The sequence below is a fragment of the Macaca nemestrina genome, chromosome 4 (assembly GCF_043159975.1).
Source record: "Macaca nemestrina isolate mMacNem1 chromosome 4, mMacNem.hap1, whole genome shotgun sequence".
Classification (NCBI taxonomy): domain Eukaryota; kingdom Metazoa; phylum Chordata; class Mammalia; order Primates; family Cercopithecidae; genus Macaca; species Macaca nemestrina.
The window spans coordinates 163,687,829-163,713,429 of NC_092128.1; the positions used below are offsets into that span (position 1 = coordinate 163,687,829).

Sequence of the window (25,601 nt, forward strand, 5' to 3'; positions counted from 1 at the left end):
GTAAGAGAGGATATCTAAATTTTTAGATGAATGTTTTGCAGTAAACTTTTCATTTTCAAAGACATAGAATATATATTTGTTCTGTAATGAATGACAAATTTTCCAATTAATTTGAGAAGATATCAATTTAAGCCTCTAAGTAGTAAGACATCTTTTAACTCTTTACAACAGCATTTTGAAACTAAAGATCAGTTTGTTGCTAGAATATGTTTTGCCAGTTTTTAAAAAGATTAGAATAGTGATAAAAAGAAGAATGAAAAGGATTTAGTTACCTTTATTCTATACTGAAGAAGGTGAGCAAAGAACTAAAATCATAAGGAAGAACAAAGAGGAGTTAATAAAAATAGTTTTCAAAGTCATATTAGGGGTTACTCTCAGTCAAAGAAAAATTTTAAAAATGAGTATACAAGTGTCTGATACTAACCCCTGGAGAAAATACATTTACTATTAGCAAATTCTACCTGTATTTTATGGATGATCAAACTTATGTTTAGAGTTTAAGTTGTTTGCACAAAGTAATAATAGTAGGTAACAGCAGAGCTAGATCTACAACTCAGATCTCTTAATATGTTGTCTTTTTTTTTCCTGCTCTATCATGACACTCATAGCAAAAGTCACTAAACCAGCCTCTCACTGCCCTCGGAGCTAAAACAGCAATCCAAGTTCAAGAAACATAGGTTGAAATAATACAATATCAGTCATTTCTCAATCTATGTTCCAAATAACAGCAGGTCCTATGAGAGGCTTAATGGAAAGCAACGACAGTGGCTTTGAATTCTAAAATATTTAGAAAATACAATTATTCTTCTCCACTGTGCGCATTTAGTGTGTTAAGGGAGAAGAGGCATCCTGAAGCAAATAAAACCATTCAAATTGTTATAACTCCTTGTTATTACAATTAACACACTTTTGTTTATGTTCATGCAAATATTGAATGAACAACCTAGACACTATTCTATTAAAGAATATGCCTTGAGTAATGGAGCTCTTTGTCAATTCCCCATGATTTGTGAGAACCACACAGGAGCTCAGATTCAAACACAATTATCATTTCTCTGACTTCCAGTCCTAATAATGATTTTCTTTCACATTTGGAGTTTTCCTTGAATCCATAAACTAGAATGTTAGGGCCCTAGACTTTAATTTAATTTACTGAAATAATTTTGTTGCAAATATTCACGTGATTTATTATGAATAAGATGCACCATCTTGAAACCATTTAACAAGTCAGGCTTAAAGCACATGTGTCATGATTTGTGTATTATATTTAGAAGCAACATTTTAAAGCAAGTCTGTGGGGACTTATAAATGTAAGAACCTCCTGGCCGAGCCATAAAACTAATCCTCACTGATTTTTAAAATGTATTTTCTATTTGAACCATTAGTATATAGAGTTTATCTTCACATGGTACAGTTTATCTGAGTATTTTCGGGTGTCTCTCAGATCACGGTGTAATAATTTAACATCACTTAAGTACAGCCCCTCTAGTGTACTGAAGGTGATGTTCCTTTTGGCTTAACTGGATTTTTGGTGCAGCTGAATAAATCTTAAATTTAAAATCAGGACTCTGTGGGTCAAGTCCTTGCTAAGTCAAGCATTAATTAATGACTTAGTGTCTCAGTTTATCATTGGTTAACGCTTTACAAACTCACTAAGTAATGAGTATCAAACAGATTTGATATGTAAAAGTTCTAATTCTCCAACAAACATAAATTGGCATTTTCATTATAATTTTATGTAGACATGACCCTTCCATGTTCTGTGAATACCCTGAGAGAAACTCTAACTTTTTTGAGCAATCTAATCCCATATTTATTGCCAGAATCTGAAGGCATACTAAAAATACCAACAAAAATGAGTTAGAAATGAAACAAGAAGAGTGATTAAGGCACATTTCCCAGGACACATGCTTGAAAAGAACGATTTCCCATTAACATTTGTATGTCCACCTGAAACCAAATGTAAATGCATCCATAAGTGCTCAGTGAATTTCTGTTGAACTGGACTGTCGAAGGATTATTTATAACAAGTTTTCAAAATACTGTAAAATTAACAACTTCAGTGACAGCCTTTTCTTTCTGTTATTTACTACATTTTTTTAAGTTTAGATTACCTGTTCTTTTTTCACTTACATGGATTTCATCAAAGGAGTATAAAACATTGTAAAAGCATGTATAGAGTCTTTGTCCTTTTAAAGGTATTACATATATACAAGTTTGGTCATTTGTATGTGATTCTCTTGCCTCAGCCTCCTGTGTACCTGGAATTGCGCCTGGCTAATTTTTGTATCTTTAGTAGAGACGGGGTTTCACCAAGTTGGCCAGGATGGTCTCAAACTCCTGACCTCAAGTGATCCACTCACCTGGGCCTCCGAAACTACTGGGATTACAGGCATGAGCCACAGTGCCCAGTCGAGATCATAGATATTAAGGATCTGATCACTTATGAGGAGTCATAAAGTGTTATCTCCATGCAGATAGATTTATTCAAATGCATATAATATATATTTTACCTAGTGGAAAAAATGGTCTATATATATTTGTTGTCCAATGCGTTAGTCAGTAGTTATGTGTGATTATTTAAATTACATTATTAAAAATTAAACAAAATGTAAAAATCAATTTATTAGTTGCACAAATGACATCTCAAGCACTCAATAGCTATATATGGCTAGTGGCTACTGTATTGGAGAGCATCAATTATAGAACAGTTCTGTCACAGCAGAAAGCTCTATTAGATAGTGCTGGTGTTGTTAGGAAAAAACATACATCACTTTCATTCAGTAATCAGGTGGTAGATTCTAATTCTAGTATAGAAACATTTTTAAAATCTTTATCATTTAAATTTCTACTCATTTATTAATAGTGTACATTTTGCATTGTGATGGAGAAGAAGAGAAAAGTGGGATATAGTGATATTATGATATGATATTATGATATCCAATAACCTCCATTCATCTTTATGTGCATGAAATAAAGTATGACGCCCTCTCTCACAACTCCTATTCAACATAGTGTTGGAATTTCTGGCTAGGGCAATGAGGCAAGAGAAAGAAATAAAGAGTATTCAGATAGGAGGAGAGGAAGTCAAATTGTCTCTGTTTGCAGAAGACATGATTGTATATTTAGAAAACCCAATTGTCTCATCCCCAAAACTCCTTAAGCTGATAAACAACTTCGGCAAAGTCTCAGGATACAAAATCAATGTGCAAAAATCACAGGCATTCCTATACACTAATAATAGAAAAGCAGAGAGCCATATCATGAGTGAACTCTCATTCACAATAGCTACAAAGAAAATAAAATACCTAGGAATCCAACTTACAAGAGATGTGAAGGATCCTTTCAAGGAGAAGTGTAAACCACTGCTGAAGGAAATAAGAGCAGACACAAAGGAAAAACATTCCATGCTCATGGATAGGAAGAATCAATACTGTAAAAATGGCCATACTCCCCAAAATAATTTATAGATTCAATACTATTCCCATCAAGCTGCCATTGACTTTCTTTGCAGAATTGTAAAAAACTACTTTAAATTTCATATGAAACCAAAAAAGAGCCTATATAGCCAAGACAATCCTAAGCAAAAAGAACAAAGCTGGAGGCATCACGCTACCTGACTTCAAACTATACTACAAAGCTACAGTAACCAAAACAGCATGATACTGTTACCAAAACAGATATATAGACCAATGGAACAAAACAGAGACCTCAGACATAACATTTATCTCTTCAACCATCTGATCTTCAACAAACCTGACAAAAGTAAGCAGTGGGGAAAGGAGTCCCTATTTAATAAATGGGGTTGGAAAAACTGGCTAGCCAAATGCAGAAAACAGAAACTGGATCCCTTCCTTACACATTATACAAAAATTAATTCAAGATGGATTAAAGATTTAAACATAAGACCAAAACCATAAAAACCCTAGACGAAAACCTAGGCAGTATCTTTCAGGACATAGGCATGGGCAAAAACTTCATAACTAAAACACCAAAAGCAAAGGCAACAAAAGCCAAAATTGACCAATGGGATCTAATCAAACTAAAGAGTTTCTGCACAACAAAAGAGACTATCATCAGAATGAACAGGCAATCTATAGAATGGAAGAAAATTTTTGAAAGCTACCCATTTGACAAAGATCTAATATCCAGAATCTACAAGGAACTTCAACAAATTTACAAGAAAAAATAGCCACATCCAAAAGTGGGTAAAGGATATGAACAGACACCTCTCAAAAGGAGGCATTTATGAGGCCAAGAAACATGTGAAAAAAGCTCATCATCATTGGTCATTAGAGAAATGCAAATCGAAACTGCAATGAGATACCATCTCACACCATTTAAATTGGCACTTATTAAAAAGTCAGGAAACAACACATGCTGGTGAGGCTGGGGAAAAATAGAAATGCTTTCACACTGTTGGTGGGAGTGTAATTAGTTCAACCATTTTTGAAGACAGTATGGCAATTCCTCAAGGATCTAGAACCAGAAATACCATTTCACCCAGCAATCCCATTACTGGGTATATACCCAAAGGATTATAAATCATTCTACTATAAAGACGCATACACACGTATGTTTATTGCAGCACTATTTACAATAGCAAAGACTTGGAACCAACCCAAATGCCCATCAATGATAGCCTGGTTAAAGAAAATGTGGCACATATATACCATGGAATACATGAACTTTAATGAGTTCATGTCCTTTGCAGTGACATGGATGAAGCTGAAAGCCATCATTCTCAGCCAACTAACACAGGAACAGAAAACCAAACATCTCATGTTCTCACTCATAAGTTAGAGTTGAACAATGAGAACACATGGACACAGGGAGGGGAACATCACATACCGGGGCCTGTCAGAGGGTGAGGTAAGGGAAGGGAGAGCATTAGGACAAATACCTAATGCATGTGTGGTTTAAAACCTAGATGACAGCTGATAGTTGCAGCAAGCCACCATGGCACATGTGTACCCATGCAACAATCCTGCACGTTCTGCACATATATCCCAGAACTTAAAGGGAAAAAAGAAATGAAAATGAAATACCCTTAAGATGGCATGAAAAAAAAAAGAAACAATGAAACTAATATTACATGCATGACAGGACAAGGATCAAATATTCATTCTATAAAAGTTTTTTTCTTCTATGTGATTTGCTACATTTTCATACTGTTTGTGCATTAAGCTTATAGTTAGAAAAACAAAATAATTTAAGCCAATTTAAAAGGATTATGTATTATTCTTACTAAAATTGATTTCCTGACCTACCACATCCTTCTTTACTTAGTAGAGATTTTTCTTTGTTAGTTTTAGCATTTTATCTAAACCTAGTATCTGCTCCATTATTAAACTGCTTGATGTAACATTGTATTTAACTACCTAAAGACACTTTCATACTTAGAAATTCTCTTTTCAAAATGGAAGACACTGAGATTGTACAGTTATTTCAGTCTGGCTGCTCAATGTCACATTTATGAAGATTTCAGCACTACTTTTTATGAGTATGTCCTGGCCTGCTAAAATAGCTAGGCAAATTTTTCTTGATATTTGAGATGATGACATGCTTTCAGCTCTTCTGGTTTAGGTGAAAAAGTAAAGGACAATAGAAAAAGCATAGCTATTATCCTGTTGCCTGTATGCGCACACGCACACACATTACATATGTAAAATATTTTTCTCTTTTTTGTGTTTAATATGTTACAACCTTGGAGAATTGAACGTATTCTTTTCCTGTCTTGTCAGTGTCTAGTTATCCTAGTGTTATTACAATGAATAACACTTAAGTCACTAGTCTATTGAAATCATTGTTCAACATAGTCTTAACAAATCCTTGAAAAACAGTGACCTTAATCATTGGATGAATTGCTAACTTTAAACTCAAAGCGTTTTCATAAGAACACTTGTTGGGTTTGTTCAGTGTTCTGCCTTTCACATCACTGGCATCTTAACTTTCTACAATTGGAAATAATGTGGGTAGTTGATGCATTGCCCTTGTCACCTCTATCCACACTGAGGTTTTTCTTCTCTTGTTATCATTTGTCTTCATTCTTCAAGACAGTTCTTTATCCAAATAGCTGTCTTTCACTTCTCTCCATAACGATTGATCTTGTAGATTTAGTTTTCTATCTGGTCATTTAGGAAACGATTTGTACTGTAGGAAAATTATGTCCCCAATTTTCTCTGACAACTGTATTATTTTATCAAGCAAAGCACTATCAGGTTTGTCAGATGTGCCTGTCTTCCTGTGATGCAGGCTGATTTTCTTTAAACAATTTATCACTCTCTGACTGATCTGTTTTCTCAACCCTGATCAGCATTTCCTGTTATTTTCAGTGTACTTAAATTCTGACAGAAAATAAAGCTTTCAATTTCTTTTTTAATGAAAATACTAGATTTTTCTCAAATAATGTATTTCTCATATCTTTTGAATTTGTTATTGGAAAAACTCTATGTTTTGTTGGCAAAGGGCTTCAGAGTGGATAACACAGTTTTACATGCATTATCTCATTGAGATTTACACTTTTTACATGGGTTACAAGACAGTAGTAAAAGAGGCCTTCGGTGTTGTTAAAAGATGATTTTCAAAAAAAGTCAAAATAATTTTCAGGAAAACATATGTAAAATGAACCCACGTTAAAATTTTATTTAATTTAATGAAGAGATCACTCTTACATTTTGGTTAACTTAAACACTTATATTATATTTGATTCAAAAGAGTAACCAAAAGGTAGAAACACTTATAGATTAGGAATATTGAAATGAATATGTATATAAGGGCAAAGTTGAGTTTTCCACAAAGTGGAAGAGAAAATTTGAACCTCAACTAGAATCAGCAGAATTTGCATGTTAACCGGCTACGTACAAATTAGTTATAAAAGAGCTCAAAGACAACAAAAGACTAGAATCAGGTAACTCAGAAGCGTGAGCTGTAGGTTATTCAAAAAAATGTTTTTTCTACAGTTTTTATGAATTAAAAAGTTGTTCTACAGTTTTTATAAATTAAATAGCAATGCTTGATAATAATAGTAACTTTCAATTACAGGCATATAGATATTAATCAAAACAACTACTAATATAGAGTGAACTAAATTTATTGTAAGTTTTTACGTCCAAATAAGGTATAAAGCAGCCTGTAAGTTTTACTATATTTTTTTCATTAACAGAATTCATGTCAACAGTGTGAGTCTAGAAAATGCTCAAGTTAAGAGCTTTATAAATCATATACTCTGGCATCCTAATGTGTTCCAAATGGGCAAACAGGAGGGCCATGAGAAATTGGTCCCCAGAATCTACAGGACACCCTGGTAGAGCCTGGGTGCAGGCGAAGATAGTAGGCTTGTCACCACTAATAACAAGCAATCTACTTTGGGAATCAGAGTGACTCAAAAGAAGCACAATCTGAGGTTGCATCCCACAGACCTTGCAGGTGATGCATACAATAGAAAGACCCAAAACTTGATGTTGTGTGCCTGTGGCTAAGAACTTGCACAATCCCTGCATCTTTTTCAGCAGCTAGTTGCGACACTTGACTTTACCCTTCATAAGTAAGAGGCCTATGGAGCTGTGGAGGAGGCGCTGGGGCCCAGGTGCCTAGGCAGTACAATATGGATCTAAAGGTACAGAGGGTAGGAGTTGGGGATAGAGGTGGGAAGATAGAAGGGTTAAAACAAATGGTGACCTAAGGTCTGTACCTTCATATATGTAAGATTTCTCTTCATTTGCAGTTATTATATTTTTAAGTGATATACAGTTTAGCATCATGATGATTTCCTTATTACAACATACTCGTTGTCCCTTGTTAATTGTAAAGTTTGGATTTGTAAAAGTTTGATTTGATTGGAAAATACTTCAAGTCACATAAAACATTCAAATATGCCCTAGGTATAGAAGAAAAAGGTAAAAGCTGTGAGTTGTGTGAATATAATTACAAATACTTTACATGGTTCAAAAATATTTCTTGTCAATAGGAATTGCTAAGTCACTTCACTGATATATGTCCACTTCATGTGACATTATTAGATCTGATTCTTGGATCAATGAGGGTCTGATACATATAATCATCTATCCTGAAAACCTATTACTTTTACTAGTATATACCATGGAATTATAGTGAAGAGTATAGACAGAATCTTTCTTCTATAATTTATCTCTGTGTGACCCTGGGCGATGCATTTAATATTTATAAGACAGATTATAAATATTATAAGATAGATTTCTCATATGTAAAATGAGAATTAAAATAATACCTGCTTTATAAATTTGTTATGACAATTGAATAAGTAATCCATGTAAAGCACAAAGTAAAGCTTGAAAAACTCTTTGCTCTATGAATTAGGTATTTCATTTACTTACCTATTTTGTAAATCTCATCTGCTTCAGGGACATGAAGGAGAAGATAGCATTTTAAGGACTCCTTTGAAAGGACACCTTTTAATCTCTCTCCTAATGGGTACCCCATTACACTTAGGTGAGTAGTTGATATGAAGACAGACAAAATTAAGATTAAAAAATGTTTGAACAGCTATTTGACAATAATGATATGTAATACACTCACTATATTTAAAAAACACACTCTGTAATAAATTGCCAAAATGTTTATTATGAATAATAAAAAGTAGCAGAGGCACTGATCAGTTCTTATCACTACCAAGTCTTTATGAAGAGGGAAATGACAAATTTCTGAAATTCCTTCACTTCTAATGTTTCAAAATTGAGCTTTAAAAAAAAAGTTTTGACTGGGTGATGTGGCTCACACCCATAATCCCAGCACTTTGGGAAGATGAGGCAGGAGAATCTCTTGACCTCAGGAGTACAAGTTTACAGTGAGCTGTGATCATGCTACCATACTCCAGCTTGGAGATATACTATTAACTGTTAACTGTAAGGGCTCTTTATACAGCAGATCTCTAAAACTCATTTATCCAGCATAACTGAGACTTTATACCCTTTGAATAACAACCCCTCATTTTTCCCACTTGCCAGACCCTGCAACTACTATTGTATTCTTTGCTTCAATGAGTTTGACTATTTTAAATACCACATATAAGTAGAATCAAGCAATATTAAGTGTGGGCAAGGTGAGGTAGCAGAGAAATTGGAGCTTTTGTAGAATGTTGGTAGTGGGAATGTAAAATGGTGACAGTTCCTCAAAACATTTAAAATAAAATGACTATATATTCCAGCAATCCCACTTCTAGGTATCTATCTGAAATAATTAAGATTTGGACTGAAAGAGATAATCTGCACTTCCGTATCCATTCCAGAACTATTCACAATAGCCAAGATTTAGAAACAAACCAACTGTCCATCGGCTGATCAATGGATAAAAGAAAATGTGGTATATACATACAATGAATTTTATTCAGTTTTTAAAAAGAAGGAAACCCAGCCATTTGCCACAGCATGGATGAACCTGAAGGACATTTGCTAAATAAACTGAGCTTGGAAAAGATACATTTCTTCTGCCTAAATAACAATGGAACCGTGAAACCTCTAAATCATCTAAGGGAGTTCAGTCCACCTTCATCCTCCATTCATTTTACAAGGTGGTAAAAAGGGACCTGCTTAACTGTCAGACATGGAACATTGTTCAGAAAGACATTTGCTTTAGCCTTATGCCTTTGAAACACTGAAGGATCCCCAAACTCATTGTCAAAGGAAAAAAAAAAAACAGAAAGGGAGGTTATACTGTGTTTCCCACTGTTAAAACATTTCACAAATAAAATATTAAGCACTTGAGTGTCATTATGGATTAATCTTTAATGACATTTTTCTGAGCACTGTGATGACCTGGAATGAATCTGTAATAACATGGCCTGGGGATCCCATAGGCATGGGACCTTTGATATCTACGCAAGATTCACAACCAGAGGATGGTCCCAAGGGGTCTATCAAAATATCCATTACAGCAATTATTTGATACCCAATGTAATACTGCATTTTTAACAAACAATGTCCAGTGTGTTTCCCATGAGATCTGTGTCCACACTTTTAGAAAGTAGACTTTAATACCATGAATTGAACCAACAGTCTTTATTTGCAATCTTGTTATCCATTTGAAACTCACACGGAAAGCTTCTCACACAGGGGCGAAATATACTTTTGTATTTCCTTTAATCTTCGTTGATTTTTATTTAAAATGTCTTCATGTCTGCCCTTAACAATTTTCGTTATTCTATGCACTTTTTTTGAGCTTTCAAATTTGATATTTTACTGAATCGCAACTGTTCTTAAGACAGTCTCATTACTTAACTTTTTTTGCATCAATATAAATGACTTACATGCTGCTGCTCTTTTGAATTTGGTCTATTTCCTAGGTGGCATTCATAACTCATGGCCACGTACTTGCTTCTTAATGAAATATTTTCATTTTTACTTTACTTCCAAAATTAAATGTTTTCGTGTTTACTTTATTTCTTGCAACCCACATGCTCTTTTCTCCTTTTAGCTTATTCACCTTATTATGTTTTTATGATTTGCCATGTGGTTGTCATAAAGTTCAATTTCTTTACTTTCTTAATTTTGCTAGTAATTTACCACTTAATTCAAACATATCTTGAGCAGTTATGGTCACATATACCTAACTTAGCTTTATATTTTTTCTTCTCGTATCTGAGCAAGTTAAAAACAAGTAAGATTTTCTTAATTCCATGAGAAAGAAACATTTAGGAAATGTGTATAATTATCACCATATTAGTTTGCATGCCAAAGAAGTGAGAGCTTTGAGTATGAAAACTATAATCATAAAGATACAGAAATAATATTTAAAACATATGAATTCCATTTTTCAGACTTTGAGATTAGAATGCTTCATTTGTATAGAGTTTTGTATATCAAGATTGCCCTATCAAACTCAATTTTATTGTTTAAACTCTTTAGTTTTTTATGTTTATGTCACTCTTTTTGATGTTTTCTAAACTACTGACACACACACACAAACACATATATTTAACTATAAATATTTACCCTTAAGTTAACTCATCAGTTATTCTGCTTCCATTACATTCTCATATAAATGTGGATCTTGTTTCCATAACTGTGTATTTTTCAGACATGTAAAATGCCCATTCATAACCAGCTTCAATCACTAGGTTGTAGGATAAAACATCTCAAGAAAACACGTTATATTAGATGTTCCGTTAAATGTCTACATCTGTGCCTATTATTTTAGGGTAGAAAAATACTTCAATAGAAAGAGGTAATATTCAGTAACTAATATTGTAAGATTTTGGACTTATCTTTACTATTATCCACCAATTCCAAATATGTCTATGACATAAAGCACCTGGAGATGAATATTTAATATGGTTTCAAATTCCCATCAAGGCCACTAAACGACTGACCTAACTAAACTAACCAAAATACTGACATTTTCTAACAATTGGTCTAGGTTGTATTTGGTATACCTTCATTATCCTTTTTTAAGTTTAGTTTCATATGTATATGTATCTTTTCTTCTAAATTTGAATTGTTACATACTGAGATATAGAAAATACTTAAGAAATATTAGCTGTGGCTTTCTTTTGGGATAGGAGGGACAGAAATGATTGAAGAAGGTTCTGATATTGGAAACTACTTCAGAAAGATAAATTAAACGTATTTATGTGTCTAAAACATAAAATGTGGTATAAAATTTCATAATATGTAGGAAAGGTACAATAGTTATTGAAAATAGCTCCACTTGAAAAGTACAAATAAAGAAACTACACTAGATTAATTTCTTCAAGTTGCAAATGTGAAGCTAAATTTATTTTAGCAATAAAGATTTTTATATTATTAATCACTTTGTATTATCTATGTTGTGGCTATATTCTATCCCTTTTGCTAAACAAACTTTTACTGAATGCTGAATTTTGGATTAATTGCTTACCAATCAAAACAATTGAAAAGGAATATAATCTATTACATGGAGAGATGAATTAGCTATTTCCTGACACACCATTTTCTGTAGGCATTTTGGAATGCATAATAAATGCCAAGAAAAATAGAAGAGAGAACAAAAAACTACATTTAGTTTCTATATCATGACTTCACAGTGTTAATGCTGCAATTAATTCAGTGTTAATGACAATGAGAGTTTTTTTGGTGTGTTCTTCCCCCCTACATGTGAGAAGCTGGCTAAACTCTTGCAAGATTGGGAGTGAAGGGAATCTATTTCAAAATCAGGCCTTTCCCAGTTATCCAGGCATAAATAGTTCTAGGATCTTCATTAGGAAAGAAAACACAGAAACTCAAGTTTTTATGGACTGCAGTGGCTTATGCAATCAGCAGTTGCTAGCCGAGCACGCTTCCCCTATTATTTTGCTGCCCATGGCAACCACCTGTTCTGTCTGGATGATCGAGAGTATAGAAGCATGAAGGAGATATGTCCTAGCGTAGTCTGGGCATTGGGGAATTGGATAGCACCTTCCTTTTGCTGTAATTGAATGCCACATATCTAAATCAGTAGGTAACAAATGCACCATTTGAATACCATGAAGACACAGAAACATCTCTTCACTAGGAGTTTGTCACACATTTTGAAAAGTGGTTACAATGTACAAACACCATTTGCAACAAGATTTTAAAAATAGGTTATTATCAAAGTAATGTTCATATTATGGTGACGCTGACTGGGTGATACAGGCAGGTCACAGGCTTTTGGAACTTTTTTCTGTTTATGCACTCTGGTTAATATAAGAAAACGATAATTCATTTTAAAAATAAAAGACATACTTTTTATTGCTGCTTTCTGGCATCCAAATTATGGTAAATAAACATGATATTCTTCAGTACACTGTAACTATTATCAATAATTTTCTGTATGTATTGCATAGTCATTCTGTGCTTCAGACTTTTTCCAGCTAATATTTAAGAGGATGACAGTATTTCATTTTGACTATATTTCCAACACTCATGATACATATTTATTCATCAAGTATTTAAATTAAACTAAGACATATGCTGCCAACAGAAACTAGTAATTCTTTTTGTCAAGTCTGTGACATGTTTTTTGAGCATTCACTTAATATTTTTATGGATACAGTGTTAAACCCTAAACAAGTCATCATAAAATGCTTGTGAATTTAGACTGGATATACTGGGAAATGTGCCTTGAGCTGAGAAAGGGATGCTCAGATGCCAAACTGGCTGCTGAGCTAAAAGTGGAAAGCAGTGCTAGGACCATATCTGTCACTGTGGTTTGTTAAATCTCAAATCTCAGGTTTGGACTTTTCTATCCTTCTCCAAGTCAGTAGAATAGAAAGGGAAACATCACTGATGCACTTTTAGTTTTGGTTTTGGTCTTTGTTTTTTACAACAAAAAATTCAGTATAATGAAAAGAGAAGCCCCAGAATCCAGACAGCACTGTTTCATGGGAAGGGCAGTGGGAGACTGAGGCGAGGGTAGAACACGGCAAGTGAACTGTAGCTACACATCTAAATAGCAACTCGTTAGGGTTTAAGGTAACACAGATATGTGCAGCAGAGTATAAATGGATTTAATATCTCAACAATTGACAAAAACATACTTCTTATTTGCTTACTACCAAGGCAAAATGTACATATGTAAGAGTGTTTTTAGGAAATGGTCATGTAAAACACATTTCTTACTGATCTGCAACATCTTCTTTAGTATATCAATGTGCTCAGTAAAATAGCCCTGTCTGTTTATCTATCCATCTATCAATCACCTAATTTGTCATCTATCTATCTAACTTCTGATAAAAGTTCGATACAATATGTTGGAGGGAAAACTTGTAAAGATGAAGGTTATTTCCAGTACAACTAGAGTATTCATGTGTAAAAAATTTTTAAATATATCTTATATTTATCCAGTGGCTTTTTAAAATATAGTATGCCAAATATTTCATATAAACCACCCATTACATTGAGACAACAGTGTCGTGAAATGCATAACATTTTTAGAATTTACAAACAAGGAAATTGAGAATAAAAAGGGTCTAGGAAATGTCATCAAAATTACACGATTAATAGGTATTACCAGTATATATGATGATTTCTTACTCTGTTGTTGTTGTTTGTTGTTTTTTTGAGATGGAGTTTCACTCTTGTTTCCCAGGCTGGAGTGCAATGGTGTGATCTCGGCTCACTGCAACCTTGCCTCCGGGGTTCAAGTGATTCTCCTGCCTCAGCCTCCCGAGTAGCTGGGATTACAGGCGTGTGCCACCATGCCGGCTAATTTTGTATTTTTAGTAGAGACTGGGCTTCACCCTGTTTGTCAGACTGGTCTCAAACTCTCAACCTCAGGTGATACGCCCGCCTCGGCCTCCCAAAGTGCTGGGATTACAGACGTGAACTACCGTGCCCGGCCCTTCACCCATCCTTTTTCTACTTGATAATGCCCTATCCAGTTTTAAAATGTAGCCATTAGAGAAATTAAAGATTCTTTGGATTGTGAACATACAGATTTAATTTGCTACTTAACACAATTGCTAATATCTGTTTCTTTTCTTACAGAAGTTTGTTTTAGTAGACAGAGGAAAGAACTAGTGACTGGGAGGAAGGTGTTAGCGGAACCTCACCACATTATGCAGGAAAAGTGGTGTCGGTAAAAGGAGGCTCTAGGTAATTAAGATGAACTTTATCAATGGACAGAATGCATGGATGGAAAAATAAATTAATGAAAAGGGTCAGAGATATGCATTATAATTAGGAGAAAAAAGGATAAATTTCATTCTTGAAAGGTGTATTCCAATAATATTAAGTTTAAAAATCACTTGCAAAATTTTTTAAATTAGGATTTAACAACAGTAATGAAAACGTATTCAGGAATTTGAATGATTTTCAAAAGGAATTGTGAGAGTCTCGTATCTGGACTGGTTGTAAATAAACCACAGTTATTTTTCTTCCACCACTATGAAACACATTATCCATTTGTCTTGACAGAATATACTTAAAAAAAATTCAAAGACAAAACATGGAAAAAGGAAGGGCATTAAATATCTATGGCAAATAGAACATCATTTTCACATGATTATATGAATTTGCTTTAGAATTATTTGAAAAACATGCAATCAATAGCACTTTTAAGAAGCTGAAAAAGGGAATTTAGAAATTCCTTTTGTTGTTCAAAGGCTGAAGCTCCAGATGTTTGAACTGTAGCCAGTAAGCCCCACCAAACACAAGCTCTCCCTTTCTTTTGCCTGATGTGCTGGTTTCAAAGAGAGAACTTGTATCACTAAATCATGAGTATGGTGAAATGTTGGAATCTCTATTTTGTTATTGCTGAAGTCCAAGTGAAAAAGCGAATTGTCTTAGCTGTAGATATTTTTTATATGCATTAATTTTAGGGAAAAAATAAAGTCTGGCTGGTAAAGAGGAAGAAGTGGAAAAGAGGCTTATAGAAGGGCTTTATCATTTATAAAATAACAAAGTAAAATGATAAACTGAGAATACTGTAAACTAATATGTGTTTTGAAATGGGGGAGGGAAATAGACCATGTGCTCCAAGTACACTGAGGTTCACATCTTCAAGGATTCACATTATACCGCGTATTCATTTTCTCACTCAAGATTCCAAGTTATTTTAGAAATTGCTCATGCCTTTGCATAAAAACACTCAAAGTAATTTAAGAAACTGCAGTATTAGTGAAAAATATATGTTGCAGCATATTTTTTATAAACTTCAATAAATCATTTTTTTCTTCCATTCTTAGCTGTGCTGAGCTGACTCTGAATATTAAATCCACTTATGAAGAGGATGACTGATGTCACTTTAGCTCCTGAGAACAGGGCTGGGTAACTTGGGCTCCCTCTGGTGTCAGCCTCGTCTCTTTTTCAGTAGCTAAAAGAAATAGAAAAAAATGATCATCATTTAAAAAAATCAACTTCTGTAATAAAAACTATCATAAAATAGTAAGAATAACTTATATTTTTATACTATCTCTCATAATGAGTGAGCATGACTTTAAGTTAATTTGAAACAAGGAAATGTATATTCTTATGATGAATGTTTAATATTCAGAGACTGTTTCTTGGAAATAAGAACATAAGATAAAAGTTATTTAGAAATATCCTTTAGTAATTTTGCCATAAAAGTATGTAAACTCCAAAGAAACATGTTGTTTATTGCTAAAAAAAAAATTAAAATACAAAACAAAAACTTAACTGCTTACATTGATATTTAATATTAAGGTGAGCTAATTGGCATCACTATTAACTATATTTAATCAAAATATTAGTACAAAAACCACACCATGTTTAACCATGAATACTTGCACCTTACAAATAAACAAAACTTTCATTTAAGTATAGAGATAATTTTAGTAAATGCTAGATAAAATCACTAGTTTTACAAGGTTTATAAACCTTATTAAAGGCTGTTATGTGATTTAGAAAAGTAAAAAAAAAAAAAAAAAGAGAAGTAACCGTTTAAAACTATAAGGAAACCACTCTATTTTTGGATACTTTACCTTGTTTATTTCATTAAACTCTATGATCTGAATGTGTCTTAGAATTTACAATCCAGGAGGCCGGGCGCGGTGGCTCACACCTGTAATCCCAGCACTTTGGCAGGCTGAGGTGGGCGGATCACGAGGTCAGGAGTTCAAGATCAGCCTGACTAATATGGTGAAACCCCATCTCTACTAAAAATACAAAAATTAGCTGGGCGTGGCACACCTGTAGTCCTAGCTACTGGGAGGCGGAGGTTGCAGTGAGCTGAGATGGCACCATTGCACTCCAGCCTGGGCGCCAGAGTGAGACTCCGTCTCAAAAAAAAAAAAAAAGAGAATTTACAAACACGGAAATGTGTTTAAATTTAAATTTACATGCCTTTGTTATATTCATGCTATGGAATTAGTTCTGAACATTTCAACAGCAATTTCTATTTAAAGACTTAGGCATGGAAATACATTTACTCAATATTTATTTTTATTATTTTTCATACTGCCAAGTTGTAGAATATAAAGTTTCATTACTTTCATTGTTTCCATAAACCATATTACTATGCATTTAATATTCAATAAATGTTTATTATTTATATTTAAAAGGTATATATTATTAGGAGTCTCTGCTTTGTGTATACTTATATAATTACTTATATATAAATATACACACACATAAAAATATAAATTACATATAGCTATATGCTTATTTAAATGACATGTTTGTATAAATTAGTTACATTTATACAAATTATAATTATATAGATATATACATTATAAATATTTGTATAAATTATATATGAGATAAATAAAATACTAGCCACTGAAATTTACTTATATGTGATTATCATCCAGGTGGTGTTAAAGTAAATAAAATTAAATAAGATATTTTACAGAACAGAATTTAATTATTTAAATACAAAGTATAATTGTCTAGAACGAATATAATTATCTTTTGAGAATGAGGCCATCATTAGCACACATATACTCCAACTTGAAAGTAGAAAATAAATTTATAGAATACAAAAAAGAAAACACAGAAAAGATAATGATTAGAACATGACCAAGTGCATGATGAAGAAATAAGTAAATAATTTTGGAATATTTTACCCAGAGACAAGACGTGCTAGCATAGGGGTAGTTTCAAAATGGTTCACTTATTTATTTATTTATTTATTCATTCATTCATTCATCAGTTTTAAAATATGTATTGAGCACCTATTATGCAATACACATATTTTCTGTTACTACAAGATTTTATAAGGTTATCTAATTCATTGCATGCTGATGGAAAGGAGGAATGAAACATTCATTTTATTTCTCAAGAAAGAAAACAAACAAAAAGCAGAAATATATTTTAAAAAGTAAAATATATCTGTTAGTATAGGTATGTAAGCCGTGCTTTAGTTCTGCCTGGTGTAGTTAAATCTAGAAAGCTTAATCAGGCAGGAACTGTTACTGGGTTAAAACAGATATGAAAACAAATTCAGGATCAGTACAGACATGGGAACAAGTTTAGGATTTGGCAAGAATGAGAAGGTCACAGTTGGCAACTGTGACACACAACCAGCATTGGGGAGCTGGGTACCAAGTGTGCATTCTACTGAAAGGTAAGAAAGGGTGATGCTAGATCATTAAGAACTGCAGACTTCATAATAGCCTTGAGCTAAAACACAGCTGCAGGCTACTTGTGTAGATTTTAGTAATAAAGAAGAATTATTTTCTTTCTTTGTTTCACAGATATTAATTTCCTAGACATGGAGATAGAGTTTAGGGGCAAGAAATCAGCCTCAAGGACAGAGTGGAGTAGTGCATAGCCTTTTGAGTGAAAAAAAAAAAAAAAAGAAAAAAGAAAAAAAGGTGTTCAGTTACTGAGATTGGAGCACAGATTAATGCAGAGAAAGTAGCAAGTTAACTTGGAACTTGACAATGCCCCCTATCTTACTATTAGCTACAGCAGCTCATTATCTTCCTCTGTATTTAGGAATGGAGACTGATCAGAAAGGTATAGATCCAAAGGCAGAAGGGAAGGGAAGTGGGGAGGGTGTTGACAGATGTGGGGTATTAGACATACATTGCAAATTTCAGGTTTTTATTAAGATACAATGGGGAGAATATCTCAGTATATTAGTAGTTCACAAATTATTCTCACCTATTGCTATCTGACTTGCACTTTGCAAGTATTCAAATATTTTGTCCCCAGTGAACTTTTCATTTGTGACTTTCCCCTTTTGTCGTGGTGGTAGATGTAATCTGAATGTCTTTCTACAAAACTATAGCAAAGTACCTAACTAGATTGATAAATAGATATAAATTGATTAATCAGGGACATGCAACGTATTCATATGCGTATGTACAAGTATACTTACAAGTGAATACATTCTATTAATATTTCCTAATTATATAATAATGGAAAATTTACTTCATTATCATATTAAAAATATAGAAAACTTTTCTGAAAAAAAGGTCAAGCATACCCAAAAGTTTGATCATATAGGAATAACCCAGCATCCTCTAACCAAGGTTTGGGAAAATTTAAAATTAAAAAAATATATATACCTGGCCAAGACAGGAATCTAAAGAGTTATAGTTAATGTTATTATAGTTTATTGTTGTTTTAAGAAACTCGGTTGACAAAAAACAAAAGGGATGTCTTTGTTTCCTTTGAAAATACGGTGTATTATCTCTGGAAAAAACACAAGTTTTTCTCAGTAAGAAGTGTTTGCTTCTCTTTTTTTTCTCTTTTTTTTTTTTTGAGACGGAGTCTCGCTCTGTCACCCAGACTGGAGTGCAGTGGTGCGATCTCGGCTCACTGCAAGCTCCGCCTCCCGGGTTCCCGCCATTCTCCTGCCTCAGCCTCCCGAGTAGCTGGGACTACAGGCGCCGCCACCTCGTCCGGCTAGTTTTTCTGTATTTTTTTTTAGTAGAGACGGGGTTTCACCGTGTTAGCCAGGATGGTCTCGATCTCCTGACCTCGTGATCCGCCCGTCTCGGCCTCCCAAAGTGCTGGGATTACAGGCTTGAGCCACCGCGCCCAACCAGTGTTTGCTTCTTAGGTTAACTATTGAGAAATTCATCTCCAGATTTGTCTTTGAGAAGAATAAACTAGAGTTTATTCCCTCTTCCAATGACTCCAGCCACCATGTTTCTACAGGGATAGCAGCACATATTTGCAAAGAGGAACTTTTTTTTTTTTTTTCCGAGATGGAGTCTCGCTCTGTCGCCCAGTTTGAATAACTATGGACAGAGATAAGTTCAATTTTTTCCTTTTATTTTTAGTCAACACATAATAATAATAATGATCAAATAAGGGTAATTAGCATATACATCACCTCAAACATTTATCATTTCTTTGTGTTGGGAATAATCAAAAATTTTCCTCTAGGTTTAGAAGAACCTACAATACACAACAGATTATTTTTAACTATATTTACCCTACAGTGCTATGGACACTAGAACTTATTTCTTTTATCTAGCTATAATCTTGTATTCTCCCTATTGAATCTCTCATCCACCATTCCCAACCTCTAATAACCATAATTTTATTCTCTCCTTCTATAAGCTCAACTTTTTTTTTTTTTTTGAGGCGGAGTCTCGCTCTGTCGCCCAGGCTGGAGTGCAGGGACGCGATCTCGGCTCACTGCAAGCTCCGCCTCCCGGGTTCCCGCCATTCTCCTGCCTCAGCCTCCCGAGTAGCTGGGACTACAGGCGCCCACCACCGTGCCCGGCTCATTTTGTTTGTGTATTTTTAGTAGAGACGGAGTTTCACCATGTTAGCCAGGATGGTCTGGATCTCCTGACCTCGTGATCCCCCCGCCTCGGCCTCCCAAAGGCCAGTAATTTGCCAGTAATTTTGTTTTTTTTTTTTTAAGATTTGTGCATCTGTGCTCATCAGGGATGTTGGCCTGCAATTTTCTTTTCTATGTGTATCCTTATGTGGTTTTGGTATCGAGGTAATGCTGGATTTGCAGAATAAATTAGAAATACAAATTCTCTCTTCTTTAATTTTTTGGGGTAGTTTTAGAAGAAATCAAGTTAGTTCTTTAAATGTTGATAGAATTCAGCAGGAAAGCCATGCCATCTTGTCCAGGGTTTTCTTTGTTGAAAGAATTATTATCACTGATTCAATCTCATCACTCATATAATAATCTGGTCAAGTTTTCTATTCCTTTTTGGCTCAGTTTTTATAGGTTATGTGTCCAGAATTTTTCCATTTCCTCTAGGTTTTCCAATTGTTAGCATATAGTTGTTCATAATAATCTTTAATAATTATTTTTATTCCTGTAGTATCAGTTGTAATGTCTTCTTCTCCATTTCTGATTTTATTTGAGTCTTCTCTCTTTTTTTCCTTAGTGTATTTAATTGTTTGCCAATTTTGTTTATCTTTCCAAAAACTTACTATGTTATTAATCTTTTATATGATTTTTATATCTGTTTCCTTTAATTCAGCTCTTGGCTTTATTCTCTCTTTCCTTCTACTAACTTTGGGTTTGATTTTTTCTTGCTTTTCTAGTTCATTGTGGTGCATCATTAGGTTGTTTATTTGAAATCTTTCTACTATTTTGATGTATTTATTATTATGAATTGCTTCTGCTGAATCCCATAGGGTTTTGTATGTCATCTTGCTGTTTGCATTTGTTTTTAAGAGATTTTAAAATTTTATTCCTAAATTCTGTATGGACCCCACTGGTTGTTCAGAGCATGTTGTTTAATTTCCATGTATTTGTACAGTTCACAAAGTTCCTCTGTTTATTGATTTCTAGTTTTATTTCACTGTGGTCAGATAATATACTTGATATTATTTCAATCATTAAAAATTCTTTTTGAGACTTGTTTTGTAGCCTAACATCTGGTCTATCTAGAGAATATTTCATGTGATGAGAAATAAATATATTGTGTAGCTGTTGGATGAAGTGTTCTGTGAATGTCTGTTAGGTCCATTTGGTCCACAGTGTGGTTTAACTGATGTTTGTTTGTGGATTTTCTATCTAAATGATCTGTCCAATGCTGAAAGTGGAGTATTGAAGTTCCCAACTGTTATTATGTGGTTTTCTATCTTTCTCTGTAGCTCTAGTAATATTTGCTTTATATAATCTGGGTGCTCCAGTATTGGATGCATGTATATTACCATTGTTATATCCTCCAGTTGGATGGATTTCCATATTATTATATAATAAACTTTATTGTGTCCATTTATGTTTTTTGACTTCTACACATTTTTGGTTTTTGTTTGCATGGATTATCTTTCTCTATCCCTTTACTTTTAGTCTATGTGTGTCTTTACAGATGTTTCTTGTAGGCAGCATACAGTTGGGTCTTTTTTAAATTTATTCAGCAAATCCATGTGTTTTAATTGAAGAACTGATACTGATTATATTCAAGATAGTTATTGATAGACAAGAGCTCACTCCTGTCATTTTGTTAATCATTTTATATATCTTTTGTTCTTTTCTTCTTCTCTTCTCTTATCGTTTACCTTCATGGTCTGGTGGCTTTCTTTAGTGATAACATTTGATTCCTTCCTCTCTCATTTGTGCATCTGCTCTGCAAATGTATTTTATAATTTGTGTGTTTTCAACATGGTAGACATCGTTCTTTCACTTCCAGATGTAAGATTCCCTTAAGAATTTCTTTCTTTTTTTGTTTTTAATTTATTTATTATACTTTAAGTTCTAGGGTACATGTGCACAATGTGCAGGTTTGTTACATATGTACACATGTGCCATGTTGGCGTGCTGCACCCATCAACTCGTCAAAAACCCATCAACTCGTCATTTACATCAGGTATAACTCCCAAGGCCATCCCTCCCCCCTCCCCCCCATAATAGGCCCCGGTGTGTGATGTTCCCCTTCCCATGTCCAAGTGATCTCATTGTTCAATTCCCACCTATGAGTGAGAACAGGCGGTGTTTGGTTTTCTGTTCTTGCAATAGTTTGCTGAGAATGATGGTTTCCAGCTGCATCCATGTCCCTACAAAGGACACGAACTCATCCTTTTTTATGGCTGCATAGTATTCCATGGTGCATATGTGCCACATTTTCTTAATCCAGTCTGTCACTGATGGACATTTGGGTTGATTCCAAGTCTTTGCCATTGTGAATAGTGCAGCAATAAACATACGTGTGCATGTGTCTTTATAGCAGCATGATTTATAATCCTTTGGGTATACACTCAGTAATAGGGTGGCTGGGTCGTATGGTATTTCTAGTTCTAGATCCTTGAGGAATCACCATACTGTTTTCCACAGTGGTTGAACTAGTTTACAGTCCCACCAACAGTGTAAAAGTGTTTCTATTTCTCCACATCCTCTCCAGCACCTGTTGTTTCCTGGCTTTTTAATGATTGCCATTCTAACTGGTGTGAGATGGTATCTCATTGTGGTTTTGATTTGCATTTCTCTGATGGCTGGTGATGATGAGCAACCCTTAAGAATTTCTTATAGGGCTGTTCTAGTGGTGATAAATTTTCCTAGTTTTTGCTTATCTGGGAAAGAATTTTTCCTCTTTCATTTCTGAAGGATAGTTTTGTGAGATATAGAATTCTTGACTGGCAATTTTTTTTGAACTTTGAATATATCATCCTATTTTCTCCTGGATGATGAGGTTTCTACTGAGAAGTATGCTATTAGTCTCATAGTGATTCCTTTAACGTTTGATTTGATGTTATTCTCTTGCTGTTTTTATAATTCTCTTTTCACTTTTACTTTTCAAAGCTTAAGTATGATGGGCCTTTTTTGTTTGTTTATTTGTTTTTTTGTTTGTTTGTTTGTTTTTACTGAGACAGAGTCTCACTCTGTCATCTAGGCTGGAGTGCTCTGGCACACTCTCAGCTTACTGCATCCTCTGCCTTCCGGGTTCACGCTATTCTCATGCCTCAGCCTCCCTAGTAGCTGGGATTACAGGCATGTGCCACCATGCCTGGCTAATGTGTGTGTGTGTGTGTGTGTGTGAGTGTGTGTTTGTGTGTGTTTAGTAGAGATGGGAGACAGGGTTTCACCATGTTGCCCAGGTTGGTCTCAAACCCCTGAGTTCAGGTGATCCACCTGCCTTGGCCTTCCAAAATGCTCATATTACAGGCGTAAGTCACTGCACCTAGCCTGAAGTGCCTTTAAAAGATCTTTTTAGGTGGAAAATATTTGATGAATTTTTAAGGTTTCTTTACCTGAACATCTGCTTTTTTTCCCCCAAGACTTGGGAAGATTTTTAGCTATTATTTCATTAAATAAGTTGACTATGACTTTTTCAATCCAGTCTCTTCACTTTCTGAGATTCCCAAAATGCCCACTTAATGGTGTCTCACATGTCATATACAGTTTCTGCATTCTTTTTCTCCTTTTCTCTCTTTCTCTCTCTCCCCTCCCTCCCTCCCTCTCTCTCTCTCTTTCTCTCTCTCTTTCTTTCTTTCTTGCCTGACTAGATTATTTCTAAACACCTGTCTTCAAGTTCCCAAAATCTTTTCTGCTTGTTCTACTCTGTTGTTGAAACTACACTTGTATTTTTTTTTATTTTATTCATTAAATTCTTTAGTTCCAATATTTCTGTTGGTCCCTTTATATGATATATATTATATATATATATATATCTTTATCAAAGTTCTAACTCATGTCATGATCATTTTCCTAACTTCTTTGTATTGTCTGTGTGTGTTTTCTTTATTGTATTGCATATCCTTAAGATCATCATTTTGAATTTCTTTTCACGCATTTTATATCTGTTCCTCTCTTTGGGGTCTCTTTTAGGAGAGTTATTGTGTTCCATTGGAGAAGTCACATTTCTTTGATTTTTCATGCATATTGTGTCTCTTTGCTGATATATGTGCATATGTGCATCTGGTGTAATCACTGCTTACTTTAATGTTATGGAGTCACCTTCATAGAAGAAGACCTTTCTTCTTCTGTAGATATATCTATAACATTAGTTTGGTAAGGTGCCTAACTTTGTTTTGGGTGGGCACGGTACTGTAGTATTTATATTATTTCTTCAATTGTAATCAATGTCCGCAGTGTCTTTAAGTTTTTTAGTGGCTTAGGTTGTAGTTGTTTGTGGAATGGTGGGGCAGTTTTGTTGGTGATAGAGATGCTGGGTGGGTGGATCCTTGAGCCCCTGGGAGGCTTTTGACATTTCTGTTGCTTGAGAGGGTGGGGCCAATATCAGTGGCAACGGCTTCAATCAGGTGGCTCTGATTCTTGGGAACATGTGCTTTGGCTCCCTATGTCCTGGGGGTAGCCTCCTTAATGCACTAGACCACCTGTTGCCTGGTGTGTAGGGCCATGCATCAACTGGAATGCCAGGGACTCAGCTGCATCAACCGGTCTAGCTGGTATAGCAGTGCAGTAGAGGGCCTCAGGAATGTGGAGATGCAGGGGCTATTGAGCCAAAGGGCTCAATATGGAGATGAGGGGCTATTGAGCCAAGGCAGAGTGTAATGTCTGGTGGCTCTACTCCCAAAATGGTGCTATGCTGCAGCAACCTGGGTCTTGGGGGTGGGGAAGACTTTCCTTTATAAGACAATATGGTCATGTGCACTCCAGTCAGCTCTGTATACTAGACTGAGGGTCTGTGAGGGCTGAGAGGATTATCTGTAGCCAGGATTGCAGGCATTTGTGGTAGAAATGTAGATGCTAGGGATCTCCAACTCAACTTTTCTTCTCAGTGAGGTGTTGCTCTTGGCTCTGAGCCTATCTTAGCTGTCTGCTTCACCTTCTTCTTTCTGCTGCCATTGTGAGCTTCTGTCCTTCACAGGGTCTGTGCCACTTCTTTGCTGAGTTTTATTGTTCTCCTTTACATTCTCTATTTTACCTGTGGTTATTTGGGTCCTTCTTTGTGAAGGAGGAAAGTGCTGGGTGCCTCTAGTCAGCCATCTTGATGGCACAGAGCTTTCTGATTTTACCTGTGGCAGAAAAATGTTTTATTACTTTTGATTTGGGAAAAGGTAGCATAGTGAAAAAGTCGCCTGTCAATCTACACATGACTTTAGGCATGTCTCTTAGTATCTCTGCACTTCAGTTTGAAGCCTCTGTTCTTGGATGCGTTCTGAAAATTCTTGCATCGGTGGAATTCTGTGATCCTAGGGCATGCTCTTTAGGTACTTCCATTGGTTATATAGTTTAAAAGGCCAGTATATAACACATGGATTGCCTAGAGGGCTGCATGTGCTTTGTGAACATCCATGCCAACTTTCTCAGAAAACATTCCGAAACAGTATAGCATGTGG

General features: G+C 34.7%; 1 long non-coding RNA gene across 1 annotated transcript in view; it reads left to right on the forward strand.

The window, feature by feature from the left end:
- LOC105498549 (uncharacterized) overlaps positions 1–15,816 on the forward strand; it is a 65,346-nt gene extending 49,530 nt beyond the window's left edge. The window contains exons 3-5 of the long non-coding RNA XR_011621745.1: positions 8,382–8,469; positions 14,460–14,567; positions 15,659–15,816. This is a non-coding gene — a long non-coding RNA (uncharacterized lncRNA). The remainder of the gene's footprint in view (positions 1–8,381; positions 8,470–14,459; positions 14,568–15,658) is intronic.
- The last annotated feature ends 9,785 nt before the right edge of the window (positions 15,817–25,601 follow it).